General features: G+C 37.2%; 1 long non-coding RNA gene across 2 annotated transcripts in view; it reads left to right on the forward strand.

Moving 5' to 3' along the window:
• Nucleotides 1–18,034, forward strand: part of LOC103887174 — a 97,933-nt gene that overhangs the window by 37,456 nt on the left and 42,443 nt on the right. Inside the window, exons 1-2 of one of the 2 annotated variants that reach the window (XR_651162.4) lie at nucleotides 4,730–4,889; nucleotides 8,470–8,637. This is a non-coding gene — a long non-coding RNA (uncharacterized LOC103887174). Of the gene's footprint in view, nucleotides 1–4,729; nucleotides 4,890–8,469; nucleotides 8,638–18,034 lie in introns of those variants that run through there. The other variant, XR_001905957.3, reaches the window with a different exon arrangement.

Raw genomic sequence — 18,034 nt, forward strand, 5'->3', positions numbered from 1 at the left:
TCAATTGATATTTTTCCCTCATGAATTGGTGACCAACATAAATAAAACGTTCCAGTCCCTGTTTTAGAACATATAAATTCAAGAAGAGAAGAGATCTATATATGATGCCCGTAAGAGTTTGTATTGATTGCAACTTCACAGGTCAAATATTATTATCACAAATAGAGTTATGATAGAGCAGCCTCAGCCACAATATTCATTCATATTTGTTCATTCACCTAACATTTATGGAGCACCTACTTGGAGCCAACTTAAGTGACCACAGCCTTAATTAACTGAAGGGCAGTGGCAAATTTCCAGACCATTGCACTATAGCCATGATGCAAGAATCTGCTTTACAAGACACAAAGATAAAAAAGAACAGTAATTCTACAAATGCAAGGAAATATTTGTCAGCTGTTTCCCAGGCTTTACTAACACTAGGACAAAAGAAAGATAATAATAATCATATGGTCGGTATTCCATGGATCGCCCACAGGGGCTGGTCAAGTTCTTTCTTGTGTCTCAAAAGTACAGGAATATGGCTTTCACTTTGCAATATCCATCTATTCTCTGTCCCTCGGACTTTTCATTGCAATGTTGAATAATTATACCAATGAATCTAGGAGTCAGTGTCAAACCTTGCCCATATATACTCTGAAACACTAGTTTTGCACACATGCCCTTCCCTTCTAATTCTGTACTTGTCTTACAGATTGTTTTTCCCAATGCTTTATTTACTCAACAGCAACCTAGCTACTTTTCCTGAGGCAAGGAACTTCTGTGCCATAACTTTTCCATTGCTTACTTTCTTCTCATTTTACAGAGGCAAAAGTAACTTTAAAAACTTAAATAAACATTGTCACTCACAGGGTATAAAACTCCAGAAAAGAATACAGAGCTTTTGTGGTTAGAGAAGAAAAATTTTCTTTGTTCCTGATGAGAAGTAAAGAGAGGAGGAGTAGCTGGGGTACAGATAGTACAAGAGTTGTGAGATGCTGCTATGAGATCTTGTCCTTAAGGTTAATAGTTTCATACATTTATTAGTGTGAGTGATTCTTGAAAGAGTTTAGTTTTGCATTTTGATAAACAGAGGCAGTCTGCAAAGAAGATACAAAACATGAATTTTCAAGATCTAAGAATCAGGAAAACTTGTAAAAAACCTCTTAGTCTTTTAAGCTGTGAAATGGTCTAGTGTTTAAGCCAATTATACTTAAATCATCCAGGATAGTAAAAGAATCCCAACAGATTTTAATTTAACATCAGTTTAACAAATATTAAGGAAAAATAATGAATACAATATATTAAGTTCCATCCCCAGTGTGGTTTAATGAGTGGTCAAAGACACAAAAACAAACAAACAAAAACAAAAGGAAAAAGAAAAGTAGCAAACAAAATGTAATTGCACAAACTGAAAACAATTGTACATATTGAAAACAACTGTACAAATTGAAAACCATTGTAAATAGAAGATATTATTTGCAGGGAATAAACAATAGTAAAATTGGGTTAAATTAGTATTTCTTGAAAGTATATCATATGCAAGGACATAAAACATGTGAATGTTTATGAAGTTTTTATTGTTCCCATAAAATGTAGTCTTGTATGTTCTCATCACATATACAAATAACCTCTGCCTTAAAGAGGTTCTGTGTTAAAGAATACAATCCTGTGTGATGGTAGCATTTCCTGGACCATTGTGTTTGGGGGCCAGCTAAACCAGGGGACATTTCTTATCTTCCCTGAGCTCAGGCCAGTTAGGGCCAATTAAGCTCCTCTTGATCCTATACTTACTTCTGGAAGCTGAATCCTTCTGGAAGCTGAATCCCCATGTCCTGTTGCCTTTGATCAACCCCTCTTCAGAACTGCTTTAGCAGATCAACTCAAGACTAAAATGCTCCAGATTGATTGTTGTGCAGTTCTTAACTCCAGGCTTCCCACTGAAATAGAGTTCATTAGAACCAGATTTGAGCTTAACCAACTCCCTCCCTCCCTTTCTTCCTTCCTCCTTCCCTCCCTCCCTTCCTTCCTTTCTTCCTCCTTTCCTTCCCTCCTTCCTTCCTTCCTCCCTTCCTTCTCTCCTTCCTTCCTCCCTCCCTCTCTTCCTTCCTTCCTTCCTCTCTCCCTCTCTCCCACCCTCCCTTCCTTCCTCCCTCCCGCCCTTCCTCCCTTCTTCCCTCTTTCCTTCCTTCCTTTCTTCCTCCCTCCCTCCCTTCTTCCTTCTTTCCTTCCTTCCTTCCTCCTTTCCTTACTCCTTTCCTTCCCTCCTCCTTTCCTTACTCCTTTCCTTCCTTCCTCATTTCAATCATATGATATTGGAATTTACATTATGATATGATTGCTAAAATTACTTAAGCATATTAAAGGTAGTATTTAAGGGGAAAATAATTAAATAGAAAAAATTACTGAAGGAAACTAAAAATATTTTACCCCACTTTGGGAGGCTGAGGCGGGCGGGTCACGAGGTCAAGAGATTGGGACAATTCTGGCCAACGTGGTGAAACTCTGTCTCTAATAAGAACACACACACACACACACACACACAAATAGCTTGGCATGGTAGTGCATGCCTGTAGTCTCAGCTACTCTGGAGGCTGAGTGAGGAGAATTGCTTGAACCTTGGAGGTGGAGGTTGCAGTGAGCTGAGATCACACCACTGCACTCCAGGCTGGTGACCAAAAAAAAAAAAAAAAAAAAAAAATTTACCCCCATATATACTTATTTGCCATATTTCAAGATGGCTCTTCAGCCGGGCTAGAAACATAAGAATAGTTAAAATGCTGTCTTTTGTGCGGGGTGGGGGGAGTGGCTAGGATTTGCACCTGTAGAGGAGATAAAGTGAAATAAACAACAGATGGACACAAGCTTTTTGCGAGGCCCTCCCTTATTCATAACTAGGAAAGATTAACTGAGTCAGAAACCTGTAAAGGTCTGACGGGAACATTGCCCACTGGCTACCATCTATTCCTTCTGAGGGCTGCTGCCTGACAGGTTTCATCTGCACAACGTGACCACCTTTTCTCCGGGCCTTTCTTCTCCTCTCCCTCCCATAACCTGTTTGGCCATGTCCTGAGCTCTTATTCTTTTGTAACCTCAAGATGATGCAAAAGCATCAATTGGCCATTTATTTGAGCTTTTAATATTAGTATGCCTCCCATGCCCATATACATGTTAATATATTTGTATATGTTTTCTTCTATTAATCTACCTTTTGTCAGTTGATTTTCAGTGAATGTTTTTTTCTCCCCTACACTATCATTGATTTTCAGTAGTTTTCTTTTGCCCTATACTACTGAGGAAAATATTCAGAAATATATAAAAGTTACTTCATATTTATTTATAAACTTAATATAAAATGTGTATCTCCAGAAAAATAATGGCTGAATAAGTTAAACTAAAACCATACAGCGGAACTGTTGAAAATAAGTATTTAAAATTTTTTTGAGGTCACCAGAAAATGTATATAATATACAAATAAGTAAAAAATATAGAACATAAAACTATGTGCACAGTGATAATTATTTATAGATATACAGATACAGATGTATACCTATCCAAGTATAGAATTAAAAAAATAAACAGAAGGAAACACACCCAACTAGTTAGTTTTTATTGCTAGAATGTAGATCATTTATTTTAAAAACATTTTTCCACAATATGTATATTTTAATTTTTAATTAAAAACATTGTATCCACACCATTAAATAATGTTATCAGAAAATTAATTATGTCATATAAGAAGATATTTTCAATTTATAATAGACAAGATAGCTCAATGCTGCTTTTATTTATTCTTTTTTCCTCCAAAATTAATAGTTACTAGAGACCAAACACCTTCTCAGCCTCAGGGACAGCCCTTGAAACTAATATATTGCCTGCTAGTCTGGTGTTCTGTTTTCAACAAATATAGACCAAATAATATATTTGATGAGATTGTTCACAACTCATGGGTTAGGTTATTGTTGTATCCATCTTTGTACCCCTATTTATTGCTCAATATAGGAGCCAGCACATTTCTAATAAATGTAAATTGTCACGGATGGGACTAAGTTTTTTTTTCTCTCTTTTGAATTTCTTCTTATACAGCCAACATAGTTCTTTGTATAGAGAAATAATCAAAAACTATACTGATTTGTGGCAGCTAAAAATTAAATCCATCGAACTCATAGAGATACAGAGCAGAATGATGGTTACCAGAGGCTGGGGTGGAGAAGTGGAATTGTTAACGAGTACAAAAAATAGAAATAATCAATAAGACCTAGTATTTGATAGCACAACAGGGTGATTATAGTCAATAATAATTTAATTGTACATTATAGAATAACTAAAGGAGTATAATTGCATTGTTTGTAACGCGAAGAATAAACATTTAAGGTGATGGATACACCATTTACCCTGATATCATTATCAAAATATCTCATACACTCTGTAAATATATACACCTACTATGTACCTACAAAAATTAAAAATTAAAAAGAAGAAAACTGTCATGTTTCACTTAACAAGGCTGTAAGTTCTGACAAATGCGTCTCAGGCGATTGCATCATCGCCCAAAGGGTTCTGACGAAGGCATCTCAGGGGTTTGCGCCGAATGCGTCTCAGGGGAATGCGTCTCAGGGGTTTGCGTCATCGCGCAAACGGTTCTGACTAATGCGTCTCAGGCGATTGCGTCATCGCGCAAACGGTTCCGACGAATGCGTCTCAGGCGATTGCATCATCGCGCAAAGGGGCCTGAGAAATGCGTCTTAGGCGATTGCATCATGGCGCAAACATCATGTATTTAGCTTTCAAAAACCTAGATGGGACAGCCTCCTGCTAACTTAGGCTGTGTGGAATAGCAGATTGCTCCTAGGCTACAAACCTGTACAACATGTTACTGTACTGAGTGCAGTGGGCATCCTAACACAATGGTAAGTACTTGTGTATCTAAACATATCTAAATATAGCATAGAAAAGGCACTGTAAAAATAATTTTATAATCTTATGGGACTACAGTCGTATAAACAGTCTGCCGTTGATGAAAACGTCATTATGCAGCACATGACTGTAGTTGCTGGATTAATGTGAGTTAAAGTTTAACATCATATTCATGCAAAAGTAAATGCCACCCAACCTGTGATACTTACACAGAAAGTTAAAATCAGCATCAAAGATAGGCATGCTGTGAGGTGCGCTTGCTGCTCTGTTGGGGGCTGTAGGGTAAACCACAAGCTTTTTTTACTCAGGAAATAGCACTTTGACTGTTTTACCCCTTAGGGAATCTCTAATTTAATAAGGAGTTCACAGTAAACACTGAATCAGTTTACCTGTCTGTTTGTCTGTCTGTCTGTCTGTCTGTCTATCTATCTATCTATCTATCTATCTATCTATCTATTGTTATTTATTTCCCAAAGATGACCGGGTATTTCTTAGGTTTTTATTTGGAAGCAGATGGTGGGAGGATAAATCAATTCTTTAAGAGGAAGAGCAATAATTCAATGAAGAAAAAGAAAAAATTATCTGTAGACCTATACACCTGGTCAGAAATGGATGTAATGGGGGAAAAATAGAATGCAGGTGTGTGCAGGCCTAGGGACAACTCTGTGCTTTAGGGCTCTTGTTTTGATTGTGAATGTGGTGAACTGGCAGAGAGCAGAGGCTGGTCCAGGCTCTTCATACTCTGAGTAAAACGTAAAACTTAAATACAGTAGGCCCTCCCTATCTAATAGTTCTGCACCTACAGATTAAACCAGCCACAGATTGAAACTATTCAGAAAATTTAAAAATTCAAATAATACAAATGCAAATACAATACAGAATAACAACCAGTTATGTGGCATTTATATTGTATTATGTGTTGTAAGTAATCTAGAGATGACTTAAAGTATATGAGAGAATGTGTCTAGGTTATATGCAAATACCATGCCATTGCTAATTTATGGAACAGATTTGTGCATCTGTAGATTTTTTGGAAGGGGAGGGTCATGAAACAAATCTTCCTTCAATACCAAGGGATGAGTGTAGAGTAAACATTTTTAAAAAACAATGAGTATCTTAGATGTATTATTTGCCTAGTGATTACCAATCTCTAACATATTATTAAAACTTCATAGAAGACACGTATCATTAACTTCAGAGAGGTTAAGGAACTGAGGCCCAGAGAGGTTAAGGAATTTGCCAAAGCCACAGTTTGAACGTAGCCTGTGCTCCTTTGTTTCCCAAAATCTCAAGTCTGAGAGTGAGGATAAGTCTGATAATGGATGAAGCAGCCAGGGTTATGAAAGTGAGGAGCACCAGACAGCCCATATGGTGGGAGTAAAGCCTTTCCATCCAAAGCCAGATAAATCCACCTAGTCAGCCACTGACACGATCACCTGTGTTCCAACAGCTCAGGATTTGTTGCGGATCAAATTCAGAGTGGAATGCCTGTTAAAAACAGATATCTTTCTCTAATGTCTGATGATTATAATTTGTGCAGTTTGGGTGCATATATTTTTAACTAACTCCTCAACTGGAAAGTGTAAATATAACAAATAGGCACAGTTTTCTGAAGTAAGAAGTCTTGTGAAGAAGACAGACTTTAAAATCCCTAAATTGAATGACATTACTACTTCTTCCATGCACTGCTAGATCATTTTAACCTCTCTGCATCGGTCTCCCGTCTGTACAAGAGGAAAATAATACCAGTCTACTCTGTTTTGAGAAAAAAAAAAAAAAAGGCAGCACAATATGTATGATAAGAATTAATGAAAGACACATCATAATTTATATAGTATTTCTTATAAATGTATTTTAATCATAAAAAGGTACCTAATGAATCTAAATTTTCATTCTGTAAAGCCACAGACTTATGTCCATAAAACAAAATTAAAATCCTAAAAGACAAAAAAGAAACTTTGAATCATTCCAGATTTAAAGGAGTATAAAAAGGCATGCCAATAGGATACTTTGTGTTATCCTGGGTGGGAAATTCAACTAGGTAAAAAGCGCTATCAAAGAAGTTTAGATGTGGATGGGAAAGCATCACCTCTGCCCTTGGAAAGTTCATTGTTAAAATGAAATGAACTGACAATGGATAGATTAGGAAGAGAAAAAACATACAAATGTATTAACATGCACAGGGACTTGGGAATCTCACAAATATGAGATTCAAAAGAGGGCCAGATAGTTGAGGCTCAAACACCTCCTTCAAAGGGGAGAAGGATGTGGGAAACTGTGGGCATTTTAGAGTGGTAGTACATAATTTTATGGAAAATAAATGGGCCCAGGAAGCAAAATTATCCCGTACATGATTTTCTTAAGAAGCTTAATGGGAACAGGAAATTATTAGAAGGTAAGAGGTGAAACTGCATTGGGAATAAAAGTTTTCTTGTTGTGTAGATAAGGTATCTCGGGTAATTTCTGGAAGCGGCCCTCCGAAGAATACATGAAAAGTCTATCTGGGCACGGTGATGACTTTTAGTCTCTTCTCATCATAGTCGCTGGTTTAAACTTTTTTTTAGTTATTTGATGAGACTCTTAGAGAGGAGTTCAAAAGACAATTGCATTTCTTTTGGAAAGAAATCTCCTTAGTCAGATAGGGAAACTCCAGACAAAGTCCCTCCCTGTGCTTATGGGAAGAAGAAATAAGAGAAGGTTGGAAAGTTATTTGTTCTGAGGCAGCTTTTAAGCCCTTCAAATTTCTTTAAATTCATTGTTGAGTATGGTAAAATATCATACTTTGGGGTAACATTCTCTGCACCCCAATCAAAAGGAATGGAACAACTGGAGAAATTTGAATGTATACCACGTTTAAAATCGAATGGTAGGCTGGGCGCAGCGGCTCACGCCTGTAATCCCAGCACTTTGGGAGGCCGAGGCGGGTGGATCACAAGGTCAGGAGATCGAGACCACGGTGAAACCCCGTCTCTACTAAAAATACAAAAAAAAAAATTAGCCGGATGGGGTGGCGGGCACCTGTAGTCCCAGCTACTCGGGAGGCTGAGGCAGAAGAATGGCGTGAACCCCGGAGGCGGGGCTTGCAGTGAGCCGAGATCGCGCCACTGCACTCCAGCCTGGGGGACAGAGCCAGACTCTGTCTCAAAAACAAAACAAAACAAAAAAAAAACGAATTAATGCTAACTCTGCTAATTTCCTAATTTGGCAGTTGTACTGCAGTTATATAAGTGTGTTAATCAAGTGCAGGTCCCCTCAGATCTCCCTTCAAGGAAAGATTTGCTGCCCAGTCAGCAAACAGACACCTCCAGTTATCAGCTCCTTCAAGCTCTACCTCAGCTGCTTAAAGCCACCTCACATACCATGAGGTTGTGGCCTTCTTGGAGAAGTCCAAATCCAGGGACTCAGACAGTGTGGGGTTAAACACCTGTTCATTTGGCCCAAGGTACAGTACTCTGATGCGCAATCCTTACACCAGAGGCTGTCTGCGGACTGGCCAAGGCTGTCAAGCTAGTCTTTATCATGATTTGACTTTTGTCTCTGTCCAATCTTGCTTCTTCCCTCTTCCATTCACAGCTGATGATCCCTAATAAATCGTCTCACGCATCAAACTCTGTCTCAGCGTTTGCTTCCAGATAACCCAACCTGTAAACTCAATGTGGAACACAGTTTGAGAAAAGAAGTGAGAAGATTCAATTGTGAAGTTGGATCACTCTCCTGCAGGCAATGAAGACATCACTGACGGTAGGGTGAATGTTCTCGCACCTCACAAAGTGGGAGTCCACTCATTAAGAGATCCACTATGCATGGAGAAAACCATGGTGATAAGGATAATGGACTGTGTAGCCTGTGATTGGTGGTACAGATACTCTGGAGAAAGATGAGGCTGAGTAGCAGGTCAGTGAAAACCAGGTGTGAAAGCAGCAGCATCTTGGTTGCATTTAAAACAGTCTTATCCTTGTAGTATAGTTTGAAGTCAGGTAGCGTGACGCATCCAGCTTTGTTCTTTTTGCTTAGGATTGTCTTGGCTATAGGGGGACTTTGACTTCATATGATACTTAAAATAGTTGTTTTCTAATTCTGTGAAAAATGTCAATGGTGGTTTCATGTGAATAGCATTGAATCTACAAATTACTTTGGGCAATATGTCCATTTTCATGATATTGATGCTTCCTATCCATAAAGATGAAATGTTTTTCCATTTGTTTGTGTCCTCTCTTATTTCCTTGAGCAGTGGTTCATAGTTCTTCCTGAAGAGGTCCCTCACATCCTTTGTTAGCTGTATTCCTGGGTATTTTATTGTCTTTGTAGCAATTGTGAATGGGAGTTCATTCATGATTTACCTCTCTGCTTGCCTATTGCTGGTGTAAAGGAATGCTTGTAATTTTTGCATAATTGATTTTGTATCCTGAGACTTTGCTGAAGTTGCTTATCAGCTCAAGATGTTTTTGGGTTGAGATGATGGAGTTTTCTAAAAGTAAAATCATGTTGTTTGCAAACAGAGACGACTTGACTTCCTCTCTTCCTATTTGAATGCCCTTTATTTCTTTCTCTTGCTTGATTGCCCTGGCCAGAACTTCCAATACTATGTTGAATAGGAGTGGTGAGACAGGGCGTCCTTGTCTTGTACCAGTTTTCAAAGGGAATGCTTCCAGTTTTTGCGCATTCAATATGATATTGGCTGTGGATTTGTCATAAATAGCTCGTATTATTTTGAGGTATGTTCCATCAATACCCTAGTTTATTGAGAGTTTTTAACATGGAGTGATGTTAAATTTTACCCAGGCCTTTTCTTCATTTATTGAGATAATCATGTGGTTCTTGTCTTTGGTTCTGTTTATGTGATTGATTACGTTTATCGATTTGTGTGTGTTGAACCAGCCTTGCATCCCAGGGATGAAGCCAGCTTGGTCATGGTGGATGTTTTCTCATGTGCTGCTGGATTCAGTTTGCCAGTGCTTTATTAAGGATTTTCACATTGAAGTTCATCAGGGATATTGGCCTGACATTTTCTTTTTTTGTTATGTCTCTTCCCAGTTTTGGTATCAGGATGATGCTGGCTTCATAAAATAAGTTAAGAAGGAATTCCCTCCTTTTCAAATGTTTGAAATAGTTTCAGAAGGAATGGCACTAGCTCCTTTTTGGTACCAGGCTCATTGGGAATCAGCATCATGGGGTGTCTGCCCAGGTCAACCTGATGAGGGGTTTGCATAATTTTGCTTCCTCTTTCATCCTTTGCAAAAAGATAGAGAGATAGAGAATGCATAAAATAGCTGGGTTGGTGGCAAGTGTGAAGGACTTTACTCCTTCCATGTTTGGAGAGAAGGGAGGTGAGAGCCATGTCCCTGGTTTAGCCTGTCAGGTCCCAGTCTTGAAGGATGTGGTGTGATACACGTGACCAGAGTGCAACTCACTGAATTTCCATTCACAGGCATGACTGAAAATGAAGTGATGGTTTAATGTTTAATGGTCATTGCTCCTTGTTGATATATTTTCCTTGACAATGAGCAGTGACTGGGCCAAGGTGGGATTTAGATATTCTTTGTTTTGCTTGGTGAAAAGTCATATAATAAAATTTTATTCCCTTCCTCTAATGCATAACTCTTCCATACACTTAAAGATGCGACAAATTTGACATTGTGTCAGGCAAGCGTTTTTGTTCTTAGAGAAGTTGAGTGTTCAAAGGGTGTGGCTGCAGAGATTCAGAGAGTTTTAGTTTATACTCCCCAAAAAGCTCCATGTTATTTACGTAAAGACACTCCCCGCCTCAAACCCAACACCCTACCTCAAAATGACCATTATTAGGCAGAGTTTAGGGGCAGTTAAAGTTGCCTAAGAGATTGCGGCTAGGTTTGTGGTTTTGCCAGTTTGAAAGCACCAAAACAGCATGGAATCCAAGGTAGGATCTAAAGTTTCTTCATCCATCTGTCGCTAATCAAAAAGAATGCCAAAGAACATATGGTCATGGAAGTATCAGGAAAGAAAATGAATGAAAAGGAATATGCTAAATACAGATCTAAATAATACTGTTTTCAGTAAGTGGCTGACAAATTCTCCAAAAGGAAAGAATAATCTGAAACAAAGACTACCCTGAGTATGTCAGATAGTGCACTTTTATTCCGCTATACATTTTAATAATATTTTCTTGGCACCTAGCACAGATAGTATCCTACAGAGACTCACCCACTATATTGTTATCTGCCTTTCTCTGATTAAACACTAAATAAGGTTGTAAGGCCTCTGGATTAGCTATGTTTTCTTACTTTTACATTTTTGATGCTCTAGAGTTTGGGATCTTTAAATGCCTAGGGAACCACTTCTCTGGAGGTTAACTAATTCCTAGAAATAACAAACAACTTGCCTGCCACCACACCTTTGATAAGCAAACCAACCAATCCAGAGGCCACACTTCTCACCAGTCTCCTTTTATCAGACTAGTACAGTCCGTGGCACTATTCCCTGCCCTACCTACCACCCATATAGTCCACAGCCCATCAAAATTTTTCAAACTTTCTGATCATAAGTTTCTACTCCTCATAATTGAACATTGCCTGCCCATTTCTGTCCTGTGAAAACTGTGAGAAGATTCCAGCCAACTCATAATTCTCTTTTCTGTCTGCCAGGTCCTCTCTGTTGGGTGCTTCTCTAGGTGGCTCTGAGTACCATGCTTCTTTGAATTTAGAAAAATAATTCTTTCTTCATGGAAATCAGTTTAGTGTCTGTGTGTCTTACTGTACCTGCTCAAATAAAGTCCCAGCACATTTTTAGACAAGCTAGATTTCAAAAATAAGTAGATAAATAGACCAAACCATAGTATCGTTTAGAAATAGAGGGATGGCATCTAAATAGACATTTCTGGTTGGACTGTACAATATTTTAAAAACTGACTTTTTCTGTGTATCTCTTTATTTCATTTGAGAAGTATTCATTCAGCAGTGGGATAGTAGCCTTTACAAGGTAATGACTAACTATGTAGAAATTGCCACAGATCCAGAGTAGGTATAGAGGGTACCACTGATTGGCCCAACAAAAAGATTAGATTTAAGAGCTAGAGGTAGAGAATGCAAATATGTATATAATTTACAAACAACATCCTGAGCAAAAATAACCAACATAGGAAGCTTTTACTAACACCCATAACCGTAAAATGTTTTCATCTTTATCTAATCTGCCAGAGTATTTTGAGCATACCTCTTTATGGCATTTGTGAACCTTTTATCCACTGTGAAACCTACTAGTATGAAGGTCTTGTGGTATCTGCAACATACAAAGTTCTTACGGGGTCAAGAGACAACATGGTACACTGGAAAATGCACACAAATCCAGGTGGGAATGACGGTTCCACTACTTACTGGGTCTGTAATGCTGAGTAAATTATTAAATTGTGTTTGCCTTCAATTTTCTTCTTTGTTAAATGGAGAAATATCTCTTTCCGTAGCTTGCTGGAAAGATTAGATAAGAAAATACATGTAAAATGCATGAGACACAGCAGGTACACTAGACACTTTCTTTTTTTCAATTTCTAGGAACCTTAGCCATGGGTTGAACATTCTGCTTATTAGAGATCTTTAGTAAAGGTTATTCCATACACTCATCATTATATGTACAAAAACACTAAATTTACATACATCTATACATTTATAGGCAGAAGTCGAGGATGTTAAATTAATTTTATAGTATATTACTGCGATGTTAAATGCTTTATAGAAGAAAGTTGATAATATGTAAATAAATAAATAAGAAATGCACATGCTGATACACCATGCTACAGGGGAAAGTGTATGATGTGAGAACTCACACTCACTGAATAGTTTTGCAGAGCCCAACACTGTGCTGAAAACACATTTTGTGTATTTACTTCATTCTGAAGCATATGCTGTCATTATTTAACTCTTCTTAGCTGAGGAAGCTGAAGACCAGAAAAATTAAGTAAGTTTCTCAAGACCAGCTAGTAATTTTTTGAAGAAATATTTAAATCTGGTCATTATGGCTTCAGAATATCTAAATCCTCCCTCATTTTATGTCTGTGCTATGCTGTCCTATATTCTGTGAATTCATATTTTGTATACGTATGTGTTAAATATGAAAACATAGATTAATCCAACAGGTATTTATGGAAATCCATTCGTTCTGAGCTTCTGCCATACACTTGATTTGCTGCTAGGGAACATGTTTTAGTCCCACAGGACGTTTCAAGGCCTACAGAAACCTGTCTCCTTCCTCTCCCAATTTAAGAGTATGTTTTGGCTTTTAATTTTAATAACAATTTATTATTATTATTATTATTATTATTGATTAGTACTTTTTATGCAGCCAGTTAAAAACGTAGTCTGTCTACTTCGTGGCAATGAAGATATTATCCTATGTTGTTTTCTTTTCCCTTTCATATGAAAGTCCCATTCATTCCAAACTGACTCGGCACTCTTTCATAGAAAGTTCACGCTTTCCCATTCATTCCAAACTGACCCGGCACTCTTTCATAGAAAGTTCACGCTTTCCCACTGCATTCTAGTTCCGTCTTTGTCAAAGAGCAGTTGATTTTATATACACACCCAACTGTTTTCAAATTCTCTATTTTATTTCATGGATATATTTTTATCTATCTTCATATCATACTACATGGTTTAAATTGCTATTGCTTTAGAAGAAATTGTGATATCTGGTATTATGAGTCCTTCAGCAATTTTTTTCTTTAAGATTATCTTGGTTATTCCTTGTTATTTGCATTTTCTTTCACATAAAATTTAGAAGGAGTTTGTCAATTTCCACATATGTACACAGACACAAATGCACCCAGACGTGCACCCCGCCACACACATATACCAACAAATATGCTGATATATTGATTGGGGTATATTTAATGCATAAACTTGGGAAAATTGATATCTTTACAGTATTGTGTGTTCCAATATGAACATATAAAAGAGCATCTCACAGATATAAATGTTATAGAGAATTTATAGAGTTGTCACTATTCTGGATAAATACATACACACACACACACAGAGACACACATTTGAAGGTACTGTTGTATGCTTTTGTACCTGTACACACTTTTAATGTAGTGTTATCACACTTCTTTCCTTAGATTCTTTCTTTAGATTTAGCTTTAGAAACTTGGTAACTTTTTTTCTATTTTAAGGCATATTGTTTCTAGCATTACAATTTCTATTACACACACACACACACACACACAGAGTTGTTATTATTGGCTTTGTATTTAGCAACCTCATTAGCAAATATTCTTGAACACCTGTTCTATGATCATTGCTAGGACTGAGGATATAAAATGTGCAATTTATATCCCCTTTCATTGAAGAGTTCACAGTTGAGATGGAGAAATTCTTCGCATGAGCAAAGACTGAAGGGGCCCTGGGAAGGAGCTACTTACTGAATTGCAGGAGTGCTGTGTTCAGGCAACTGACAAGAAGTTAATGGCATATTTCAGTTTCATTATAGCTAGGCAGGTATGTCTGGATTTTTCATATGCTCCCTAGCTCCTTTCCCATTTGGACTATTTTTGAACCTCAAATCCAGTGAAAATTGATGATGAGTGCCTTCTTTGTGTTAATGTTTTATTTCACTGTGTTTTTATACAGAATGAAAACTTATGAAAGGCAGGGAATGATTTCTTTTGTTTACTGCTAATTTCTAGGGCCTAGAAGAGCAATGTAGCACGATAGATGCTCAAAAAATATTTACCTTTACTTATCATATACTGGCTATTTGTCTTTCCTTAAAAATAGTCTTTCCTATCCTTCCATGTTCAGCTCCAGAGCCACCTCTCCATAAAATCTTACTCTATGTCCAGCAACTTCAACTGAGAATTATATATTTTGTCCTATTACTATATCCTCAGTAATGGCAGTTTACATGCTATATTGAAACAAAAAAATGTACAAAATGTCTCCATCTCTTGTACCATTGTCAGAAGAGATGCTGCTTTATTTATATTAAATTCCTACCTGCCTAAATTAGTATCTGATCCATAGTTTTTTCCGTGAAAGAGAACATAAATTAAAGAATGAATAAATGAATGAATGAAAAACATTCAATTCAAGTCGTACAACTAGTGAGGAACAGAACTAAGAAGAAAGCCCGTGGCAGTTGGGCTATCAGCCCAGTTAGTTGACCACGAGTCAGGTTCACACAGGAATTCAGAACTTTTCTTAAGTAATCCTCCCCTAGAATCATCCTCCACTAGAGTTCATTCGGTTACTGGTGAACTATTTACACTAGTTTCACACCTAGGTTGCAGAAGCATCAGATCAATGACTGATCATGTGTAGGTGATTGCAAGAACTTTGTTCTTAGGTCTGACAGAAGTTCCTGATCCCTGACTGTTTCCTCACAATGGGGACATGGGCCAGGTCAAGTAGGAACTACAAAAAAAAACAAAATAAAATAATTACTTTTACCACAGGTAATGACATTGTGATTCACATTTTCCAAAATAATCTTCTTCACTTCCCATAACCACGCTGTGAAGTGATGGATTAAAGTTCTTGACTCCAGGATATGGATCTGAGGATGGTAAGAGGAAACACTGAACTCTTGAGACTGACCTTCTAAAGGTCACAGTTCAAAGACAGCTACTATGTCTTATCCATTCTCCCATCAAAGAAAGATCTTGACAGACACTAATGCAGCGTTAGCATGAAAACATAAATTCATAAACACAGGATTCAGAGTCATTCAATCAAACTAACTCTTGAACCCAGGCTCCTTAACTTAGAATTAGATCTTAGATAGGTATGCTAATACACAGAAGCCTCTATTGCTCTAAGAAATGGAGTTAAGCAGATGTCTCACACATAGGATTCTTGAAAGGAGTAAAAACTGCTTAGTTATATAGAAAACCTAGCACTGAACCTGGATCCTAATCTGTAATCATGAAGTGTAGCCGTTAGGATTATTTATTAGGACTACAATTCATTAATCACTTTTCTGTTCTTTTTCTACTTCTCTCATGCTAGCCTTGCCTCTGTCCTTTCTTCACCCCCAAACTCATTCCTGCTTCATGGGCTTTAAACTGCCATCTTCTTGCCAAACCTGCCCTCCACGTTTGTGCATGGATACTTGCTTTTCACTGTTCAGGTCTCAACTCAAATGTTACTGAGCCCAACAGGCCCTTCCTGGTCATTCCACATACAGCAACTCATCCTTCTTTTTATTCAATTATTCTATTTTATATTTTAATATACTTGCAAGTCTATTTCTTTATGTGCATGTTTATTTTCTCCTTTATCACAGAATTTAAGAGCCTTAAAGGCCAATACTCTCCTTTGTTCTATAATGTATCACCAGTGCCAAGAACAGTTCCTGGCATATGAAGTAATGACACCTACTTCAAAACGCTTTACAGAAAACTCTAGTTGTAAATTGATATCCTTTTTTTTTCAAATGCTCCAATAGCATTAATTTGCGTCTCATTCTGGGCCTGTGTCTGCTGTTAGTGGGGACTGTCCCATGTGGCTTCGAGTTCCGGGTGGCTTGCACCACTATGGCACCCATCACAAGGAGTGGCAGAGCAAGTTCTCATGAAGACCTATGGAACAGAAACAATATCAATAACCATGGTTATTTTAGGCACATATTAAGATAGAAATCATGCAAATTATCACTGTGTTTTTTCATGACCTTATTATGAATCAGGCACTCCCCATATATTATTTCTAATCCACATGAAACCCAGATTGGACAGAAATTGTTTTCTTCATTTTATGATAGAGAAAATTAAGACTAAAAGCTGAGGCAACGTATCTGGCATAGTGCAAGGTGTTTAATGTAGTGAGAGTTGAACTGCGGTTTGAGCGATTCACACAGGCTCTATGCTTTTTTATGTGATGATGATACTACCTCCCAGTGACAGCAAAATCAAATTATTCATAAAACTTTTTTTGCTATTTTATACTTTAAGTTGGGGGAATTGCATCTCAATATTTTGAATAATAAATAACAGGATGATGAACATATTTTACTAGAATATGAAATGAGTGTTCTTTTATTACTAGTACTTATCATTTACACTGTCTAATTCAATAAGCATGTCTCACATTTGTTCCTTACAGCTCTGCATAATATTTTATATCATAATTATAACTTAATCATAACTCAGCCTTATTAAAAACTGACAAGCCCTAGCTGTTGATGTGGTTAGTTTTTCCGCTAGTTATTTGAATCTTGTTTTTTCCTCCATTTAATGGATAATTTCCTTTCATAGGGATACAACATGGCCTTTTAAAAGCATGGGCAAAAATATGCAAATACTTAGGTCAATCAATGCAATGTTTCCTAATTAATCTGTTAAGTGCAAGTCTGTGAACACAGTTTTGGATGAGATAGAAAGTATTTATGGTTCTGTAAATCACTTTATATGAACACCAACATATCTTAATAGGGATAAGACAAATGGCAGTGGATGGTGTATGCATTTGTAAGTAATTCCTAATTACATAAATGCTTCATTCTTGTGGAAATATTGTCTTCTTCTGAAGGCCTATAGGGCTTTATCTATACCTTTCTTGTGACATCTTTTTTTTCTGCCTTATCTTCTGGTTATATGTGCGTAGTAAAGAACATATTAGGTGTGGCAAAGGCTGACTTGAATTTAAACTATTTTAGCCATTTCAGTTTCTGGCTATATGACCTTGGGCAAAAGAGGTTATCACTGAACCTTTGTGGCCTCACTTAGAAATCAGAGTTGCTATGTCAACTCAAATGTTAATGTGCTTGTGTTTATTTCCGGAAAACAATAGATACTTCTCATATTCTCCACTAATCTGCAAATTAATTGATGGTTGAAACTGTGACATATTCATCATTATCTTTGTGCCTCCCACAGTTACTGCAAAGGCAGAGGAAACTTGATTACAATTATGAAAAGAAAGCTAACAGAGTTCACTTAGTTATTCTGCTTGGAATAACTCATCTCAATATTACAGCCTCAACCTCTCCTTTAATAAATTCTAGTCATTCTTCAAAAAAAATCTTGCAAAATCTATCTACATCCATATATTCCTCCTTCGTCTAACTGGAGATAATCTTGATAAAGGAACATATCTCCTATACCTCTCTGTTATTTCTTTCTTTCAACCTTTAATTTTACATTTGAGTTCATAATTTATATTTCCAGTCCATT

This window comes from Papio anubis, chromosome 8, assembly GCF_008728515.1.
Source record: "Papio anubis isolate 15944 chromosome 8, Panubis1.0, whole genome shotgun sequence".
NCBI classification, from domain to species: Eukaryota; Metazoa; Chordata; class Mammalia; order Primates; family Cercopithecidae; genus Papio; species Papio anubis.